This window comes from Scyliorhinus torazame, chromosome 12 (assembly GCF_047496885.1).
Source record: "Scyliorhinus torazame isolate Kashiwa2021f chromosome 12, sScyTor2.1, whole genome shotgun sequence".
Classification (NCBI taxonomy): Eukaryota; Metazoa; Chordata; class Chondrichthyes; order Carcharhiniformes; family Scyliorhinidae; genus Scyliorhinus; species Scyliorhinus torazame.
The window spans coordinates 162,315,789-162,336,990 of NC_092718.1; the positions used below are offsets into that span (position 1 = coordinate 162,315,789).

Sequence of the window (21,202 nt, forward strand, 5' to 3'; positions counted from 1 at the left end):
CGAGCAGCCCCAGATTTACAAATCTACTATCGTAACTGCAGTCTTTCATCTCTGGAATCGTTCTTGTAAATCTTTTCTGCACCTTCAGCAATGCCTGCATATTCTTCCGATAGTTTGATGCCCAGATCTGCACACTGCTCCACTTGGGGCTGAACTGTTTTATAAAGGTTCACTATAACTTCCTAGGGTTTGTATTCTATGCCGTAATTGGTAAATTGTTTGCCACTAAAATCCTAACCAATGGAAGCATAGCATGAAAAAGAAAAGACTATATAACTGCCTATTTTATCACCTCTTGGTCTTCATCGCTTCACTAGAAATAGTGCCAGTACCTTGAGTCTCAACTCGCAGCTGAACAGAGCATTTTTCAGCAAAGCAAACAGTTTATTTACAGAATTTATTCAAAGGGATTCTTTATAAACTGTGATAAACGGGATTTGGTGTAAAATCAATTTTGGTCACTTACTGCTGTGGTTTGCAGGCGTGAATGACGGGTGTGTAACCCAGACATCCCCATTCTGGCCAGGAATATTTGATAGACTATCTGTCTTTAAAATATGGTTTAAGTCTGTGCTCTACACAAGTGTGCGATGGACTTTGTCCTTTCTATAATGGGGCATCCAAAAGTGATTGCAATAAAAGAAAAAAAGAACGACTTGCATTTATACAGTACTTTCATGACCACTGGAATCTACAGCCAATTAAGTACATTTTGAGATGTTGGCACTGTTGTAGTATAGGAAGCACGACAGCCACAAGCAGCAATGTGATAATAACCAGATTCTGTTTTTTTGTGATTTTTATAATCTTTATTGTCGCAAGTAGGCTTACAGTGAAATTACTGTGAAAAGCCCGGAGTTGCCACACTGAGGGAGAATTCAGAATGCCCAAATTACCTAACAGCACATCTTTCATGACTTGTGTGAGGAAACCAGAGCACCCAGAGAAAACCCACGCAGACATGGGGAGAACGTGCAGACTCTGCACAGACAGGCCGGGAATCGAATCTGGGACCCTGGCGCTGTGAAGCGAGAGTGCTAACCACTATGCTACCATGCTGCCAATTTTGATTGAGGGGTAAATATTGGCCAGGGTGCTGGGAATAACTTCCCTGCTCCCCTTTGAAATAGTGCCATGAGATCTTTTACATCCACACCCAAGCAGGCCAATTCGAGCCTCAATTTAACATCTCAGCTGAAAGAGGGCACCTCTGATGATGCAGAGCTCCCTCAGTGCTGCGCTGGAGTATGATTCTAGATTTTGGTGCTCAAAACCCTGGAGTGGGACTTGAACCCAGAACCTTGTGATTTGGAGGAGGAGGAGAGCATTCTGCTGACTGAGACCAGGCTGATGTCTGGTCTGTCTAATGCTTTCCATAAATCTATCATTACTCCTTTGCTCTTGCAATTTCCTTCTTTTAAAATTAGTGTTTGAGCTTTTCCTCCAGAAGAGTTGAGAAAAGGAACTGGAGGGCAAATCTTTTAGTTCACCCTGCCAGTGCAGTTGTGTATGTGACAGGACCACTGATCAGGATTTCTGAAGCCTAAGCCATTCATTTTAATGGATAGAATTTCATGCAGGCTCTCAATCGGGTGGGCCAACCTTCATTCCCAAATCATTTTAAAAATACATTTTGAGTACCCAATTATTTTTTTTCCAATTAGGGGGCAATTTAGTGTGGCCAATCCACCTACCCTGCACATCTTTGGGTTGTGCGGGGCGAAACCCACACAGACACGGGAAGAGTGTGCAAACTCCACACATTCGGTGACCCGGGGCTGGGATCGAAATGGGGTCCTCAGCACCATAGGCAGTAGTGTAACCACTGAGCCACCATGCCGCCCACTTCATTCCCAAATCTTGATCTATGTTCTTTCACCTAACCGAGAAGTGCTAATTTCTTAGAAAGAAGTGAAACCAAGATGGCGCCAGAGCGTGGCGACTCTGCAAGCTCTCACACAGATCCTCTAATTTGTAAAATTCATCCCTTTGAAGTATAGGAACAGCAGGTGACTGGTGTTGGCGTGTGGTAACTCCTGTACTCTGAGTTCCCATACTCTTGCTATTGCTCTGAACCAATAATTACCAATGGCCATTGTACCCATGTTCTGGGTCATCTTGCCAGTTATGCACAATAATAACTTGATTTCAGCTGGTGTTCAGAACTCCATTTCTCTTCAGTGACCGTAATGGTCCTTGGCTTTGTCTTGTACGAGTTTCAAAGTTCTCGAATGGGAGCAAAATGTTGCTTTCCTTGCTCCCGGACCAGCCTCTCCGAACAGGCCCCGGAATGTGGCGACTAGGGGCTTATCACAGTATCTTTATTTGAAGCCTACTTGTGACAATAAGCGATTTTCATTTCCCTTTTTATTCCGTTTTTTTTGCCTGAAAATTAACCGCACCAGATAGCTCATCATTGCTCAGTCCATGTTAAATAAAGATTGAGAAAGCAATTGGTCATGCCGCACAGAATTAGCTTTAGTCCTCAAGTGAGTTGAACAAAGGCTCAGCAGGTTTTAATTAAAGTTTTCATAGGTGTCTCTAATTGTTTTCACAATTGTTACTTGAGGTAGAAGCCTCTTTCAGTGCATAATTGTTAAAGCGATTATCTATTAGGATAGACATGGGAATACATTTTTGTCATATATTACCACTGTTGCAATCACACTTGAACACTGAGATCCCAAGCTTTGAATTCAATTTCCACAGAAATAGAGCATGGTTACTGTTGCGCGTTCTATGATACTTCTGTTTGGATCAAAACGCAACTTTTTTTGTTCACATTCCCCTTGGAATATTGACAGTTCCATTCCTCATCCTCAAATTTTATGCCCGTCTCTCCTAAAGGCGCTTTGTCATCTTGGGGCCAGAGTGTGACAGCTCCTGGTTGATTCTCGTGTTAGGCTAAACACTGCCGACAGGCTGTCCTACGATAAAGAATGTTGCAAGCAATCTCGAGACTGTCTTGCTCTTGTGCTCGATCTCGCTCTTCATTCTTGTGAACCTCATCTGGACCCTTTCCAAGGCCAGCACACCCTTCCTGAGATACGGGGCCCAAAACTGCTCACAATACTCCAAATGGGGTCTGACCTGAGCTTCATGCAGCCTCAGAAGTACATCCCCTGGTCTTGTATTCTACTCTCTCGACATAAATGCTAACATTGCATTTGCCTTCCTAACTGCCGACTGAGCCTGCAAGTTAACCTGAAGAGAATCATGAACGAGGACTCCCAAGTCCCTTTGTGCTTCTGATTTCCGAAGCATTCCCCATTTAGAAAATAGTCTGTGCCTCCATTTCTCCTTCCAAAGTACATAACATCTCACTTTTCCACATTGTATTCCATCTGCCACTTCTTTGTTAACTCTCCTAGCCTGTCCAAGTCCTTCTGCAGCCGCCTGCTTCCTCAATACTACCTGCCCCTCTACAGATCTTTGTATCATCTGCAAACTTAGCAACTGTGCCTTCAGTTCCTTCTTCCAGATCATTAATGCATATTGTGAAAAGTTGTGGTCCCAGCACGGACCCCTGAGGTACACCACTAGTCACCGGCTGCCATCCTGAAAAAGACCCCTTTAATCCCACTGGCCTTCTTCCAGTCAGCCAATCCTCTATCCATGCCAGGATCTTACCCTTAACATCATGGAATCTTAACCCTACTCTTCCTGGATACCACATCTTTATTGCTTGTAGGTGGCTACTATGAAGATAAGTAGAAAAACGTCAGTGCACAAACTTCTAATGTTCATGCAATGTTAGGTGCCCTTATCTTTGACATAACAGATTGTCTCATGATTTTGTTGTACTGGGATTGACAGCTGTGTGATTGTACCAGATATGGCACTTTTAATGTTGGTAAAAAATGTGAATGAGTCTGATTACATACATAGAACATACAGTGCAGAAGGAGGCCATTCGGCCCATCGAGTCTGCACCGACCCACTTAATCCCTCACTTCCACCCTATCCCTGTACCCCAATAACCCCTCCTAACCCTTTTGGACACTAAGGGCAATTTAGCATGGCCAATCCACCTAACCTGCACATCTTTGGACTGTGGGAGGAAACCGGAGCCACCGGAGGAAACCCACGCAGACACTGGGAGAACGTGCAGGCTCCGCACAGACAGTGACCCAGTGGGGAATCGAACTGGGACCCTGGAGCTGTGAAGCCACAGTGCTATCCACTTGTGCTACCATGCTGCCCTATGCATAACTAGCAGCGCCTTAATGCATAACTAGCAGCGCCTGCAGTCCCCTGATGTCTGCAGCCTGGATGTTGGCAACTCTGCTGTTCCCACCACTGCTGAGAGACTTTTATTTATACAGCCTGTAACACACACCCCAGGGTTTTGATGTTGTGCAGAAAATTCCCACTGGACAGCAAAGCACTTAACTACCAACTCCTTTTTTGGAGAGATTATGAGTAACTGGGGAATCTGGCTGTATTCTCAAGGTATTCTATAATTGAGATTGGCAATGCATCAAGCTAACTGGATCGTATTTTTATAAAAGCAAAGCATTTGTGGTGGAACAACTACAACAACAGTTCCTGTGGCTACGCTGACCGGATTAGCCAAATGTTTAGAACAATCTACAAGAGGCATCCTCAATAGCTTAAGACAGCAATGCTGAAGTTTTATGCCATTGTTTATGGTTTCAGAGCTCACTGTGAATCTCCAAACTAAATCCTGGAACAATTGTCTAAGAGGTAAGGGAGGTCATATTGCAACCATTTTGCAGATTCCATAAGTCACCTTAGGCCAAAAGAATCTTGACTTCACATGGATTCTAAGACCCAAGTCTACAGAGCTGATTGTCAGACACTGCTCTGCCTTGGGTGACGGAAGGTTTAAGAACGAGGGGCTAGGTAACTAGTTCATCGCTTGTTGACTCTGTTTCTCCCACCTCCCAACCATTACACACATGGGGCTCCTCCATGTGAGGAGCTGAATCTGTTTTTCATTTATTCTCTTTTTTTAAACACACTTTTTTTTATTCTCCTCCATTTTCACATTTTCTCCCACATTTACATCCATCAACAATAAACAATAATCAGCAAGATATGTCAGCCCCCATAATAACAACAACGATCCCATCTACCCACCAACCCCCAAACCTCAACCCGCATGTTTACATAAACAAATGACAAAAATAAATCCGGGATTACCCGTAGTCACCCTTAATCTTACACAGCTCCCACCCCCCCACCCCAGGTCTCCAGCTCCTCCCGTCCATTGCCTCTTGTAAAACTCCTCCCCCTACCCTCGGTTCCTTCCCCCCCAACTTTCCACCCCGGCTAGACCACTCGGACCCTGTTCTGCCAGGCTCCGATGGCCGCAGCCCCTCCCCCCACCTCACTCCCGTTCACTGGCCGGCACACACCGGCCAGCGTGGAGGCCCCCGCCCGGGTCCCTTTCCCACTTGCCCGGCCCCAGGAAAGCCCAAAGATCCCCTTTTAGCACACAAACCCCGCCTATCCACCTACACCCCAAAGAACTCTCATTTTGAGTGAAAGTCCCGTCCCTTCCCTTGTCCAAATATATACCATCTTGGCTCCTTTAATCTCTACACCCGCGCGCAGTGATACAAAAAAGAAGAAAATACAGTCATGAGGTGACATCGGCACATGGGCATTCCTCAATTTGTCAGTTCTGCCACAGTCCTTCTGCTTTCGAAACTCCTCCGCTGCTTCCGCCGTTCTAAAATAAAAGTTCCTGAGCTTGTAAGTCACCCTCAGCTTCGCTGGATATACAATGTTGCACCGCACCGTGCTAATGTACAGTGCCCTCTTCACCCGGTTGAAGGCAGCCCGCCTCCTTGCCAGCTCCACCGTAAAGTCCTGGTATACACGTATACCAGCTCCAGCCCACTGCACCACCCGCTTCTGCTTGGCCCAGCTCAGGACCTTCTCCTTCACCCTGTACCTACGGAAGCACAGAATCACTGCCCTTGGCAGCTCACTCGCCTTTGGTACAGGCCTCCACGACCGATGAGCCCGATCTAGTTCATATCGGGAGGGGTCCTCCCCTCCCCCAGTAGTTTTGCCAGCATCGCGGCAAAATACTCAGTTTTTTCATTTATTCTCAACACTGTGACACTGGCGAGGCTCGTTTATTGCCCACTTGGTATTGGTGCTCCCATCATGTCATTCGGATGTTTGAAGCAGTGACTTTTGTTCATACAGCTTGTAGCTGACTCCCCGGGTTTTCATATCGTGCAGAAAATTTCCACTCTACAGCCAAGTCATTTGGCTCCTCGAGACCGTTCTGCCATCCAACTAAATCTGATCTTCCAACTCAACTCTGTTTTCCCGCACTGTCCCATACCCATTAATGGCTTTTAATTTCTAAAGATCTATTAAGATACTCAATGACTCGGCCTCCACAGCCCTCTGGGATAGAAAATTCCAAAGATTCACCACCCTCCTCCTCTCAGTACTAAATCTCCTGCCCCTTATTCTTGAATTCATTTTTATGGGATGTGGGCTTTGCTGGCTAGGCCAACACTTGTTGCCTTCTTGAGCTGCTGCAGTCCATGTGGTGTAGGTACATCCACGGTGCTGTTAGGGAGGGAGTTCCAGGATTTTGACCCAGCGACAGTGAAGGAACAGTGATATATTTCCAAGTCAGGATGGTGAGTAACTTGGAGGATAACTACATGTGGTGATTTTCCCATGTATCTGTTGCCCTTGTCCTTCAAGGTGGTAGTGGTCACCTGTTTGGATTCTGAGACAATGTCCCCTGGTTCTAGACACCTGAACCAGGGTAATTTCCCTTCCTGCATTTACCTTTATTGAGCCCTGTAAGAATTCTGCGTTTCAATGAGAGATAAACTTTCATTCTTCTAAACTCTTGAGAATACAGACCCAGTTTCTTTGATCTCTCACAGGACATCCTGCCATCCCCATATGGCAATATATCCTTCCGTGAGTGAGGAAACCAAAACTGCACACAATACTCCAGGTGCAGTCTCACCAAGGCTCTATACAATTGTAGCAAGACATCTGCCATGATGCTGCCCACTTGCCTAGCCTGTTTACATTCTCTTGAAGTTTCTTTGCATCCTCTTCACAAGTCATTAACAAACTTGGAAATATTACATTTGGTCCTAACATCAAAATCATTGATGTCGATTGTAAAGGCGGCACGGGACTTCCGGGTGCGGCGATGACCAGCTAAGTCGCACGTTTCGGCAGCTCCCGGTGGAACGGACTTTTGGGCTCTTAATAGGAGCCCCAACGGCAATTTTAACGGCTAAAAACACTGTGCGGTAAGCCAGAAGGGAATTCCCCCTGGACACAGATGGAAAAACGAGAGGAAAGTGGCCGGATTGCGGAGGACCCTCTAGAGCAGCGTCAAGGAAAGCAAGCACAAAGCAAGATGGCGTCGGAAGGTGGCCGTCTAGTATGGGGCCCTGACCAACAAGAGTTCCTGCGGTGCTGTGTGGAAGAACTTAAAAAGGAGATGAAGAAGGAGCTGCTGGCCCCAATATTACAGGCGATTGAAGGGCTAAAGGAGGAACAAAAGACCCAGGAGCAGGAGCTTCGGGTCGTGAAGGCAAAGGCTGCTGAGAATGAGGACGACATACAGGGCCTGGTGGTGAAAACGGAGACCCACGAGGCACAACACAAGGTGTGTGGAAAGGCTGGAGGTGCTGGAGAATAATGCGAGGAGGAAGAATTTAAGGATTCTTGGTCTTCCCGAAGGGGCGGACGTCGGGGCATAAGTGAGCACGATGCTTCACTCGTTAATGGGATCGGAGGCCCCGACGGGCCCATTGGAGGTGGAGGGAGCTTATTGAGTTATGACGCGAAGACCGAGGGCTGGAGAAATTCCTCGAGCCATAGTGGTGAGATTTCTCCGCTATAATGACAGAGAGATGGTCCTCACATGGGCGAAGAAAACTCGGAGCAGTAGGTGGGAGAACGCGGTGATCCGCGTATATCAGGATTGGAGTGCGGAGGTGGCGAGAAGGAGGGCAAGCTTTAAATCGGGCTAAGGCGGTGCTTCACAAAAGGAAGGTCAAATTCGGAATGTTGCAGCCGGCAAGATTGTGGGTCACACACCAAGGGAAGCACCACTACTTTGAGACGGCAGAAGAGGCGTGGACATTTATTGTGGAGGAGCAGCTGGAATAGGCGGGCCAGAAAAAGAATGTTTGGGACAAAGTGGTGGTGTGATTACGTGGGGTGAAGGGGGGGAAAAAGGGGGAAGGGATGATTTCTCAAGTTGTTAATCTTGCGACCCTGTAACTTTTCTCTCTTCCCCATGTCGTGGGGGAGTGTGGGGGGAAGGATGAGGAATTGTGGGCGCCGGCCATTAGGGGTGGGGCCAAGTGGGAAACGCGGGCTTTGTTCCCGCGCTATGGTAATCATGGCGGGAACAGGGAAGCAGGAAGGAGGGGGCCTCGCACAGTGGGGGCCGAGGTCAGCCAGAGTTTGCTGACTTCTGTCAGCAACATGGGGGGTGCAATTACGCTAGAAGAGGATCTCGCGGGGGGGGGGGGATTAACTGGGTTGCTGCTGCTGGGGAGAAGGGGGAGCTGGTACGGGGTGGGGTGGTCGAGGCGGGAGGGCGCCGTCGGGGGGAGATACGGCTACGTGGGAACCGGGTGAGGAGCTGGATTAAAAAAGCGGATGGCTAGTCGACAAGGGGTGGGTGGGGGGGGGGTTGTAAAGAGCCCCCCAACCCGGCTGATCACGTGGAACGTGAGAGGGCTGAACGGGCCGATTAAAAGGGCACGGGTACTCGCACACCTAAAGAAATTAAAGGCAGATGTGGTTATGTTGCAGGAGACGCATTTGAAACTGATAGACCAGGTCAGACTACGCAAAGGATGGGTGGGGCAGGTGTTTCATTCGGGGTTAGATGCAAAGAACAGGGGGGTGGCTATATTAGTGGGGAAACGGGTACTGTTTGAGGCAAAGACCATAGTGGCGGATAGCGGGGGTAGATACGTGATGGTGAGTGGCAGATTGCAAGGGGAGGCGGTGGTTCTAGTGAACGTATATGCCCCGAACTGGGATGATGCCAATTTTATGAGGCGAATGTTGGGACGTATCCTGGACCTAGAGGCGGGAAAGTTGGTAATGGGGGGAGACTTTAATACGGTGCTGGACCCAGGGCTGGACAGATCGAGGTCCAGGACCGGGAGGAGGCCGGCTGCAGCTAGGGTGCTCAAGGACTTTATGGAGCAGATGGGAGGAGTAGACCCCTGGAGATTTAGCAGGCCTAGGAGTAAGGAGTTTTTGTTTTTCTCCTATGTCCATAAAGTATATTCACGGATAGACTTTTTTGTATTGGGAAGGGCGCTGATCCCGAAGGTGACAGGGACGGAGTACACGGCAATAGCTATCTCGGACCACGCTCCACTTTGGGTGGACCTGGAGATAGGGGAGGAAAAAGAACAGCACCCGCCCTGGAGAATGGACATGGGATTGTTGGCAGATGAGGGGATATGTTTAAGGGTGAGGGGGTGTATTGAAAGGTACTTGGAGCTTAATGACAATGGGGAGGTTCAGGTGGGAGTGGTCTGGGAGGCGCTGAAGGCAGTGGTTAGAGGGGAGCTGATATCTATTAGGGCACATAAAGGAAAGCAGGAGGGGAGGGAAAGGGAGCGGTTGCTGAAAGAACTTTTGAGGGTGGACAGACAATATACGGAGGAGGGACTGTACAGGGAAAGGCAAAGGCGACATGTAGAATTTGACTTGTTGACTACGGGTAATGCAGAGGCACAATGGAGGAAGGCACAAGGTGTGCAGTATGAATATGGGGAGAAGGCGAGCCGGTTGCTGGCCCACCAACTGAGGAAGAGGGGAGCAGCGAGGGAGATAGGGGGGGGTGAGAGACGAGGAGGGAGAGATGGAGCGGAGAGCGGAGAGAGTGAATGAGGTGTTCAAGGTATTCTACGAAAGATTATATAAAGCTCAGCCCCCGGAAGGGAAGGAGAGAATGATGTGCTTTCTGGATCAGCTGGAATTCCCTAAGGTGGAGGAGCAGGAGAGGGCGGGACTGGGAGCACAGATTGAGATGGAGGAGGTAGTGAAAGGGATTTGGAGCATGCAGGCGGGGAAGGCCCCGGGACCAGACGGATTCCCGGTGGAATTTTATAGGAGGTATATGGACTTGCTGGCCCCGCTTCTGACGAGAACCTTTAATGAGGCTAGGGAAAGGGGGCAGTTGCCCCCGACTATGTCAGAGGCAAAGATATCGCTCCTCCTAAAGAAGGAAAAAGACCCGCTGCAATGCGGGTCCTATAGGCCCATTTCTCTTTTAAATGTGGATGCTAAGATTCTGGCCAAGGTAATGGCGACGAGGATAGATGACTGTGTCCCGGGGGTGGTACATGAGGACCAGACTGGGTTTGTGAAGGGGAGACAGCTGAACACGAACATACGGAGGTTGCTAGGGGTAATGATGATGCCCCCGCCAGAGGGGGAAGCGGAGATAGTGGTGGCGATGGATGCCGAGAAAGCATTTGATAAAGTGGAGTGGGATTATCTGTGGGAGGTGCTGAGGAGATTTGGCTTCGGAGATGGATATATCGGATGGGTACAGCTGCTGTATAGGGCACCGATGGCGAGTGTGGTTACGAATGGACGGGGGTCTGATTATTTCCGGCTTTACAGAGGGACGAGGCAGGGATGTCCCCTGTCTCCGTTATTGTTTGCACTGCCGATTGAGCCCCTGGCCATGGCACTGAGGGGTTCCAGGAAGTGGAGGGGAGTGTTTAGGGGAGGAGAAGAACACCGGGTATCTCTGTATGCGGATGATATGTTGTTGTATGTGGCGGACCCGGTGGAGGGGATGCCAGAGATAATGCGGATACTTGGGGAGTTTGGGGATTTTTCGGGGTATAAATTGAACATGGGGAAAAGTGAGTTGTTTGTAGTGCATCCGGGGGAGCAGAGCAGGGAAATAGAGGATTTACCGCTGAGGAAGGTAACAAGAGACTTCCGATACTTGGGGATCCAGATAGCCAAGAATTGGGGAACCTTGCACCGGCTTAATTTAACACGATTGGTGGAACAGATGGAGGAGGACTTCAAGAGATGGGACATGGTGTCCCTGTCACTGGCGGGTAGGGTGCAGGCGGTTAAAATGGTGGTTCTCCCGAGATTCCTCTTTGTGTTTCAGTGCCTCCCGGTGATGGTCACGAAGGCTTTTTTAAAGAGAATTGAGAAAAGCATTATGAGTTTTGTGTGGGCCGGGAAAACCCCGAGAGTGAGGAGGGGGTTCTTGCAGCGTAGTAGGGATAGGGGGGGGGGGGTTGGCTCTACCGAGCCTAAATGATTATTACTGGGCCGCCAATATTTCAATGGTGTGTAAGTGGATGGGAGAAGGGGAGGGAGCGGCGTGGAAGAGATTGGAGAGGGCGTCCTGCAAGGGGACCAGCTTACAAGCAATGGTGACGGCACCGTTGCCGTTCTCACCGAAGAAATACACTACAAGCCCGGTGGTGGTGGCAACATTAAAAATTTGGGGGCAGTGGAGATGGCATGGGGGAAGGACGGGAGCCTCGGTGCGGTCCCCGATAAGAAATAACCATAGGTTTGTTCCGGGGAGAATGGATGGGGGATTTGGAGCATGGCAAAAAGCTGGGGTAGTACAATTGAGAGATCTGTTCGTAGATGGGACGTTTGCGAGTCTGGGAGCGCTGACGGAAAAATATGGGTTGCCCCAAGGGAATGCATTTCGGTATATGCAACTGAGGGCTTTTGCGAGGCAACAGGTAAGGGAATTCCCGCAGCTCCCGACGCAGGAGGTGCAGGATAGAGTGATCTCAGAGACATGGGTGGGGGCTGGTAGGGTGTCGGACATATACAGGGAAATGAGGGACGAGGGGGAGATCATGGTAGATGAGCTGAAAGGGAAATGGGAAGAAGAGCTGGGGGAGGAGATTGAGGAGGGGCTGTGGGCTGATGCCCTACGTAGGGTAAAGTCGTCGTCCTCGTGTGCCAGGCTAAGCCTGATACAATTCAAGGTTCTACACAGGGCGCATATGACTGGAGCACGGCTCAGTAAATTTTTCGGGGTAGAGGATAGGTGTGGGAGATGCTCGAGAAGCCCAGCGAATCACACCCACATGTTCTGGTCATGTCCGGCATTACAGGGGTTCTGGGTGGGGGTGGCGAAGGTGCTTTCGAAGGTGGTGGGGGTCCGGGTCGAGCCAAGCTGGGGGTCGGCTATATTCGGGGTTGCAGAAGAGCCGGGAGTGCAGGAGGCGAGAGAGGCTGATGTTTTGGCCTTTGCGTCCCTAGTAGCCCGGCGCAGGATATTGCTTATGTGGAAGGAAGCCAAACCCCCGGGCGTGGAGACCTGGATAAACGACATGGCAGGGTTTATAAAGTTAGAACGGATCAAGTTCGTATTAAGGGATTCGGCTCAAGGGTTCACCAGGCGGTGGCAACCGTTCGTCAACTACCTCACAGAACGATAGAGGGAATGAAAAGAAAGAAAGACAACAGCAGCAACCCAGGGGGGAGGATCCGGGCGGGCTCTTAGGGATGTTATTGTATATGTATAGACATTTGTTATAGGTAATGTATATTGGACTGTTGGATTGTATCTTTGGAGAGTAACTATTTTTGACAAGGCAGTTGCCATTTAGTTTTGTTTTTGTTTCTGTTTATATATTATTTATTTACTTGTTTAAAACTGGCCACTGTTATTTATATTGCTTTATTGTTGTTTAAAAGAAAAACTATGTACTGTTATGTTTGGCCAAAAAATCTTGAATAAAATATATTTTAAAAAAAGTAAAGGCGGCACGGTGGTGCAGTGGTTAGCACTGCTGCCTCACGGCCCCAAGGACCCGGGTTAGATCCTGGCCCTGGATCACTGTACCTGTGGAGTTTGCACATTCTCCCCGTGTCTGCGTGGGCCTCACCCCCACAGCCAAAAGATGTGCAGGGGAGGTGGATTGGCCACGCCAAATTGCCCCTTAATTGGCAAAATAAAAATTGGGCACTCTAAATGTTTTTTTTAAATTTGGTGTCGATTGTGAATAGCTGGGACCCGAGCACTAATCCCTTTGCGCTACCCCACTAGTCACTGCCTGCCAACCTGCAAATTAACTGTTTATTCCTACTCTCTTATTTTCAGTCCATTAACCAATTCTCAATCCATATAAGAACATAAGAACTAGGAACAGGAGTAGGCCATCTGGCCCCTTGAGCCTGCTCCGCCATTTAATGAGATCATGGCTGATCTTTGTGGACTCAGCTCCACTCTCCGGCCCGTACACCATATCCCCGAATCCCTTTATTCTTTCGAAAGGCATCTATCTTTTTCTTAAAAACGTTTAAAGAAGGACCCTCAACTGCTTCACTGGGCAAGGAATTCCAGAGATTCACAACCCTTTGGGTGAAGAAGTTCCTCCTACACTCCGTCCTAAATCTACCTCCCCTTATTTTGAGGCTATGCCCCCTAGTTCTGCTTTCCCCGACCAGTGGAAACAACCTGCCCGCATCTATCCTATCTATTCCCTTCATAAATTTATATGTCTCAATAAGATCCCCCCGCATCCTTCTAAACTCCAATGAGTACAGTCCCAGTCTACTCAACCTCTCGTCATAATCTAATCCCCTCAACTATGGGATCAACCTAGTGAATCTCCTCTGCACTCCCTCCAGTGCCAATATGTCCTTTCTCAGGTAAGGAGACCAAAACTGAACACAATACTCCAGATGCGGCCTCACCAACACCCTATACAATTGCAGCATAACCTCACTAGTCTTGAACTCCATCCCTCTAGCAATGAAAGACAAAACTCGATTAGCCTTCTTAATCACCTGTTGCACCTGCACACCAATGTTTTGCGACTCGTGCACCAGCACACCCAGGTCCCTCTGCACAGCAGCATGTTTTAACATCTTACCGTTTAAATAATAATCCATTCTGCTGTTATTCCTCCCAAAATGGATAGCCTCACACTTGGCAACATTGAATTCCATCTGCCAGACCCTAGCCCATTCACCTAACCTATCCAAATCCTTCTGCAGACTTCCGGTATCCTTTGCCCTTTTTGCTTTACCACTCATCTTAGTGACGTCTGCAAACTTTGACACATTGCACTTGGTCCCCAACTCCAAATCGTCTATGTAAATTGCGAACAACTGTGGGCCCAACACTGATCCTTGAGGGACCCCTACTAGTTACAGGTTGCCAACCTGAGAAACACCCATTTATCCCCACTCTGTGCTTTCTGTTAGTTAACCAATCCTCTACCCATGCTACCACTTTACCCTCAATGCCATGCATCTTTAGTTTATGCAGCAACCTTTTGTGTGGCACCTTGTCAAAAGCTTTCTGGAAATCCAGATATACCACATCCATTGGCTCCCCGTTATCTACTGCACTGGTAACGGCCTCAAAAAATTCTACCAAATTAGTCAGACACGACCTACCCTTTGTGAACCCATGCTACGTCTGCCCAATGGGACAATTTCCCTCCAGGTGCCCCGCTATTTCCTCCTTAATGATAGATTCCAGCATTTTCCCTACAACCGAAGTTAAGCTTACCGGCCTATAATTACCCGCTTTCTGCCGACCTCCTTTTTTAAACAGTGGTGTCACGTTTGCTACTTTGCAATCCTCTGGGACCACCCCAGAGTCTAGTGAATTTTGATAAATTATCACTAGTGTGTTTACAATTTCCCTAGCCATCTCTTTTAACACTCTGGGATGCATCCCATCAGGGCCAGGAGACTTGTCTACCTTTAGCCCCATTAGCTTGCCCAATACTGCCTCCTTAGTGATTACAATCATCTCAAGGTCCTCACCTATCATATCCTTATTTCCATCAGTCACTGGCATGTTATTTGTGTCCTCCACTGTGAAGACTGACCCAAAAAACCTGTTCAGCTCCTCAGCCATTTCCCCGTCTCCTATTATTAAATCTCTCTTCTCATCTTCCAAAGGACCAATATTTACCTTAGCCACTCTTTTTTGTCTTATATATTTGTAGAAGCTTTTACTATCTGCTTTTATGTTCTGTGCCAGTTTACTTTCATAGTTTACTGTACTCTTTATTGCTTTTTTAGTAGCTTTCTGTTGTCCCCTAAAGACTTCCCAGTCCTCTAGTCTCCCACTAATTTTTGCTACTTTGTATGTTTTTTTCCCTCAATTTGATCCTTTCCCTCACCTCCTTAGATATCCACGGTCGATTTTTCCCCTTTCTACCGTCTTTTTTGTCGGTATGAACCTTTTCTGAACACTGTGAAAGATCGCTCGGAAGGTTCTCCACTGTTCCTTAACTGCTTCACCATGAAGTCTTTGCTCCCAGTCTACCTTAGCTAGTTCTTCTCTCATCCCATTGTAATCGCCTTTGTTTAAGCACAAAACACTAGTGTTTGATTTTACCTTGTCATCCTCCAACTGTATTTTAAATTCCACCATATTGTTGTCGCTCCTTCCAAGAGGATCCCAAACTATGAGATCATTAATCAATCCTGCCTCATTACACAGGACCAGATCTAGGACCGCTTGTTCCCTTGTAGGTTCCATTACATACTGTTCCAGGAAATTATCCCGGGCACATTCTATAAACTCCTCCTCAAGGCTGCCTTTACAACCTGGTTAAACCAATCGATATGCAGATTAAAATCTCCCATGATAACCGCTGTACCATTTCTACATGCATCCGTTATTTCTTTGCCTATTGCCTGCCCTACCATCCTGTTACTATTTGGTGGCCTATAGACTACTCCTATCAGTGACCTTTTCGCCTTACTATTCCTGATTTCCACCAAATTGATTCAACCTTGTCCTCCATAGCACCAATATCATCCCTTACTATTGCCCGGATGCCATCCTTAAACAACAAAGCTACACCACCGCCCTTACCGTCCATTCTATCCTTTCGTATACTCTGATACCCGTGGATATTTAACTCCCAGTCGTGACCATCTTTTAACCATGTTTCAGTAATGGCCACTAAATCATAGTCATTCACGATGATTTGCGCCACCAACTCATTTACCTTATTTCGTATACTACGAGCATTCCGGTAAAGTACACTTATGCTGTTTGTTATGTCTTTGTTATGAATCCTAACACCTTGATCAGTAACTTTTCGCAATTTATTTTTCCTCTTACCCTTTCTCCTAATTTTCCTTGTCTTTGAACCCAAATCTCTACATAATAGCCTGTCATGTAACCTGCTGCCTTGATCTCCATTAACCATTATACTGTCCATAGCTTTACACTTCCCTTCCCCCAAACTTGCTAGTTTAAAGTCCTTGTGACCAACCTATTTATCCTATTCGCTAGAACACTGGTCCCAGAATGGTTCAGGTGAAGACCGTCCCAACGGTACAGGTCCCTCCTGCCCCAGTACTGATGCCAATGCCCCATGAAATGGAATCCCTCTTTCCCGCACCACTCCTTTAGCCACGTGTTAACTTCTCTAATTTTCTCAACCCTATGCCAATTGGCACGTGGCTCGGGTAGTAATCCAGAGATTATAACCCTGGAGGACCTGTTCTTTAATTTAGTCCCTAGTGTTTGATAATCCCCAAACAGGTCCTCTTTCCTAGTCTTACCTATGTTGTTAGTCCCAACGTGGACCACAACAACTGGATCCTCCCCCTCCCTCTCCAAAATCCTTTCAAGCCGATCAGAGATGTCCCTCACCCTGGCACCGGGCAGGCAACATACCATGCGGGACTCTCGATCTGGCTTACAAAGGATGCCATCAATCCCCCTAATTATAGAATCCCCTACAACTACCACTTGTCTTTTTGCTCCCCCCTCTTGAATGGCTTCCTGTACCACGGTGCAGTGGGCAGTCAACGCATCCTCCCTACAGCCCTCTTCCTCATCCACACAGGGAGCAAGTACCTCATACCTGTTGGACAAGGTCAAGGGCTGAGGCTCCTCAACTCCTAAACTCAGGATCCCCCTACCTGCCTCCCTTGCAGTCACACCACTCTCTCCCTGACCACTGTCCGAATTAACAGAACTTATTCTACCGGGTGTGATTGCCTCCTGAAACAAAGCGCCCAGGTAATGTTCCCCCTCCCTGATGTGCCGCAGTGTGTGCAGCTCGGTCTCCAGCTCATCAATTCTGAGCCGAAGTTCCTCGAGCAGCCAACACTTGCTGCAGATGTGGTCACTGACGGTCTCAATGGGATCCACAAGTTCCATCATCATACAGCAACAGCACATCACCTGTCCAGCCATACTTAACTAGTTAATTAATTTAAATATATTTTAAAAACATTTTCTTTATAGAACCTCAAGGATAAACCCGAACACCAACAAAAACACAGCCGTCTCGCGCCACTCACCCGAACTCAGTCACTCACCTAAACTCAGATGCATTCTGTTCCAATCAGCACTCAGTCACTCACCTAAACTCAGATGCACTCTGTTCCAATCAGCACTCCGTGACTAAAGGCACTCCTGCCACACCTTTTGTGCATTCACCTCTCCCAGCACTGTCCCGGCTCTCTCCTCCCGCGCTTTTAAAATCTCCCGGCGCTCTCCACCGGCGCTGTTTTCGCTGTCCCGGCTCTCTCCTCCCGCGCTTTTAAAATCTCCCGGCTCTCTCCTCCGGCGCTGTTTTCGCTGTCCCGGCTCTCTCCTCCCACGCTTTTTAAATCTTCTGGCTCTCTCCTCTGGCGCTGTTTTTGCTGTCCCGGCTCTCTCCTCCCGCGCTTTTAAAATCTCCCGGCTCTCTCCTCCGGCGCTGTTTTCGCTGGTATATTACCCCCAGTATATTACCCCCAATCCCACGTGCTCTAATTTTGTTTCCTAACTCCTCATGTGGGCCTTATCGAAAGCCTTCTGAAAATCTAAACTGTGTTCATCCTCTTGTTCCCCCTTATCTATTCTGTTCATTACATCCCCAAAGAATTCCAACTCCCTTTGTTAAACCCATGTTGACTCTAAGGGTGCAGTTATCACATCCTTTCTTAATATATTCCAGCCACTTCCATGCTACAGGTTTGTAGGTCTGTAGTTGCCCCCTTTCTCCACCTTTCTTAAATAGTGGGGTTATGTTTGCTGCCTTTTAATCTACAGGAACCGCTCCAGAATATATAGAGTTTTGGGAGATGAGCAACGCATCGCTATCTCTAAGGCCACTTCTTAGACTCTGGAATGTAGATCACCGGGCCCAGGGGAAATAAATTTCCCATTTATTTCTCCAATACTACTTTTTTATGATTACTTTCTTTCAGTTCCTCATTCTTGCTTCGTCCTGTGGTTCTCCATTATTTCTGAGGGGTTTTTTTGTACCATGTAGACAGACACAAAATATTTAGTTAATTATTAGTGATGACATACCAGCATGTTGACCAAACAACAGTAAAGAAATGATGACTTAAAGGTGCTGGTGCTCCCAATGCTGCTTTTGTTCTTCCCAAAAACAACTCATCAATGTAAACACCTGTTAATATAAAAACAATTCTCCCAAGATATAATTTATCCGGTGTTGAGATTCCTCAGGGAAATAAAATTAACTACAATTCCATAAGCAGTGTCCAAGCCAGTTGCTCATTGTGCAATCTTGGCGCTGAAATAGGCACATGAAAACCATCCTTGCAGTATAATGGCTACCTCAATCGGACCATTGCTCGGTGTGTATGGGCATACACGTGAATGGATCTAAGGCTAACATTTTTGGACCTGAAAAGTGCCCAATATACCTCAAATTATTCTGGAAGGGTAAAGCATCTCAAAATTTGGTGAAGCTAACCATTTCATGCTGCTACAATGCAGTGGCAACGCGATTGATATTTTCCCCGAACAGGATTGTGCGATCAAGGCAAAAGCATGTTCTGCCTACCACACAACTTAGTAATGTGGTATATTCATTTCCGTGCCGGTGAGATGACAGATACATAAGCCGTATATCCCAGCGACTGGCAGATGATATCAAAACAGCACAACTCTTCGGCTGTTTGCAATAGGCAGAGTGTTGACCATACTGAACCAGCCCATGTTTGCAAAACTCAGTAATGTGGAATGTTGGATGAGATTCCACAATTGGCCACAATTTTCTGAATCATCCCGAGCATGCGAACAACTAAGTTAAGATTATCAGTTGGGCTTGCTTGTTGGCTCACTTACACTTGTTCGAAACTGCATGTGTTCGCACGTCAGGTCATTTCCTCTGCAGCCACAAGGAACATGTTCAGGCATTGTGCCTTTTTTTTGGAATTAAACAAAGCATGGGGTTAGGTTTCCTGTTGCATTCTCCATGACAATGTCTCGACCAATCAGCAACTTTTTCTCGGGTGCTATAAATGATTGCTTCCTTTGAAATTTGGCATTCTTGCAACTATCCTGATGAGTGAAGACGAAAAGCTTTGCCAACATAACTTTATTTCAGCAATATTCAAGTGTGGATTGACCACACTAAATTGCATAGGGTCTCGCTGCTCTATATATCAAACACGTTGGAAGTTATTGGGGGGTATTATAGGCATATTGGAAGAATTTGCTTGGTTCTCTGAGTACAAATTGAATATGGGGAAGAGTGCGGTTTTCCCGATGCAAGCGAGGGGGCAGGAGAGGAGGCTGGGGGAGTTGCCGTTTCGAGTAGTGGGGGGGGGGGTGAGGGTGAGCTTTAAGTTTGGGCATTCAGGTGGCGCTAGAACATAGAACATAGAAAATACAGCACAGAACAGGCCCTTCGGCCCACGATGTTGTGCCGAACCTTTGTCCTAGATTAGTGGTGGGAGCAGCTGCACAAGCTGAATCTAGCTCAGTTGGTGGAGCAAATGAAGGGGGATTTTAGGAGGTGGGATGTGCTCCTATTGTCGTCGGCGGGACAGGTGCAATCGGTGAAGATGACGGTTCTCCCGGGGTTCTTATTTTTTCTCCAGAATCTCCCAATCTTTATCCCAAAGGCTTTTTTTAGGAGGGTTAATGCACTGATATCAGGGTTTGTTTGGGCGGGTGAAGCGCCGCGGGTTAAGAGGGTGCTGCTGGTGCGGGATCGATAGGTGGGCAGGTTGGCTCTCCCAAACTTGATGAATTATTATTGGGTGGCGAATATAGCTATGGTTAGGAAGTGGGTAGTGGGGGAGGGGTCTGTCTAGGATCAGATGGAGACAGCCTCTTGTAAGGACTCCAGTATACAGGCACTGCTGACGGCTCCTCTGCCGTTCATGCTGGCCAGGTACTCCACAAGCCCGGCAGTGGTGGTGGCCCTGAGGGTGTGGGGACAGTGGTGGCAGCACCTGAGGCTGGAGGGGGCCTCGATTTGGGCACCGATCTGTGGGAATCATGGGTGTTCCGGGGTGGGGTTTCGGGGGTGGTGGGTGGCAGGGATTGAGCGGTTTGGGGATCTATTCGTGGGGTACAGCTTCTCGAGCTTGGCGGAGTTGGTGGAGGAATTTGAGCTGCCCAACAGGAATGGGTTCCGGTATTTGCAGGTCAAGGATTTTGTTAGGAAACGATGCCGACCTTTCCCCACCTGCTACCCGATGGGCTACAGGACAAGGGGGTGTCAAAAACAGGGGTAGGTGAGGGCAGAGTGTCAGAAATTTATCAAGAGTTAATGGATTGGCAAGGAGCCTTGATAGGGGTAGTGAAGTGCAAATGGGAGGAAGAGTTAGGGAAGGGGGTGGAGGATGGGTTGTGGGAGGAGGCTTTGAGGAGCGTGAACACATCCTCCTCGTGTGCTAGGCTGATCCTCATTCAGTTTAAAGTGGTTCACAGGGCACATAAGACTGTGGCCTGGATGAGCAGGTTTTTTGAAGACATATAGGATAGGTGTGGGCGGTGCGTGGTTGGGCCCGCGAATCGTGTCCACATGTTTTGGGCCTGTCCGTAGCTGGAGGGATTCTGGCAGGGGTTCGCCGAAGTCGGAGGTCTTGAAGGTGAAGGTGGTTCCGAGCCCAGAAGTGATGATCTTTGGAGTGTCAGAGGATCCGGGAGTCCAGGGGGCAAGAGAGGCCATTGTCCTGGCTTTTGTCTCCCTGATAGCCCGAAGACGGATCTTATTGGAATGGCGGGACTCCGGACTGCCGAAACTGGGGGTTTTGGGTGAGTGACCGAGCAGAGTTCCTCAGGCTGGAAAAGATAAAGTTCGCCTTGAGAAAGTCTGTGAAGAGGTTTGCCTGGAGATGGCAGCCGTTCATCGACTTCTTTGAAAACAGTTAAGATGTCAGGAGTGGGGGGTGCTGCTTTTTTATGGTTGTGTTTGATGTGTATAAATGCCTCAATAAAATATTTTTTTTAAAAAGGAAA

At 47.9% G+C, this 21,202-nt stretch overlaps 1 protein-coding gene across 7 annotated transcripts in view; it reads left to right on the forward strand.

Moving 5' to 3' along the window:
- Positions 1 to 21,202, forward strand: part of hip1 (huntingtin interacting protein 1) — a 402,236-nt gene that overhangs the window by 277,874 nt on the left and 103,160 nt on the right. The gene's annotated exons all lie outside the window — the stretch shown is intronic.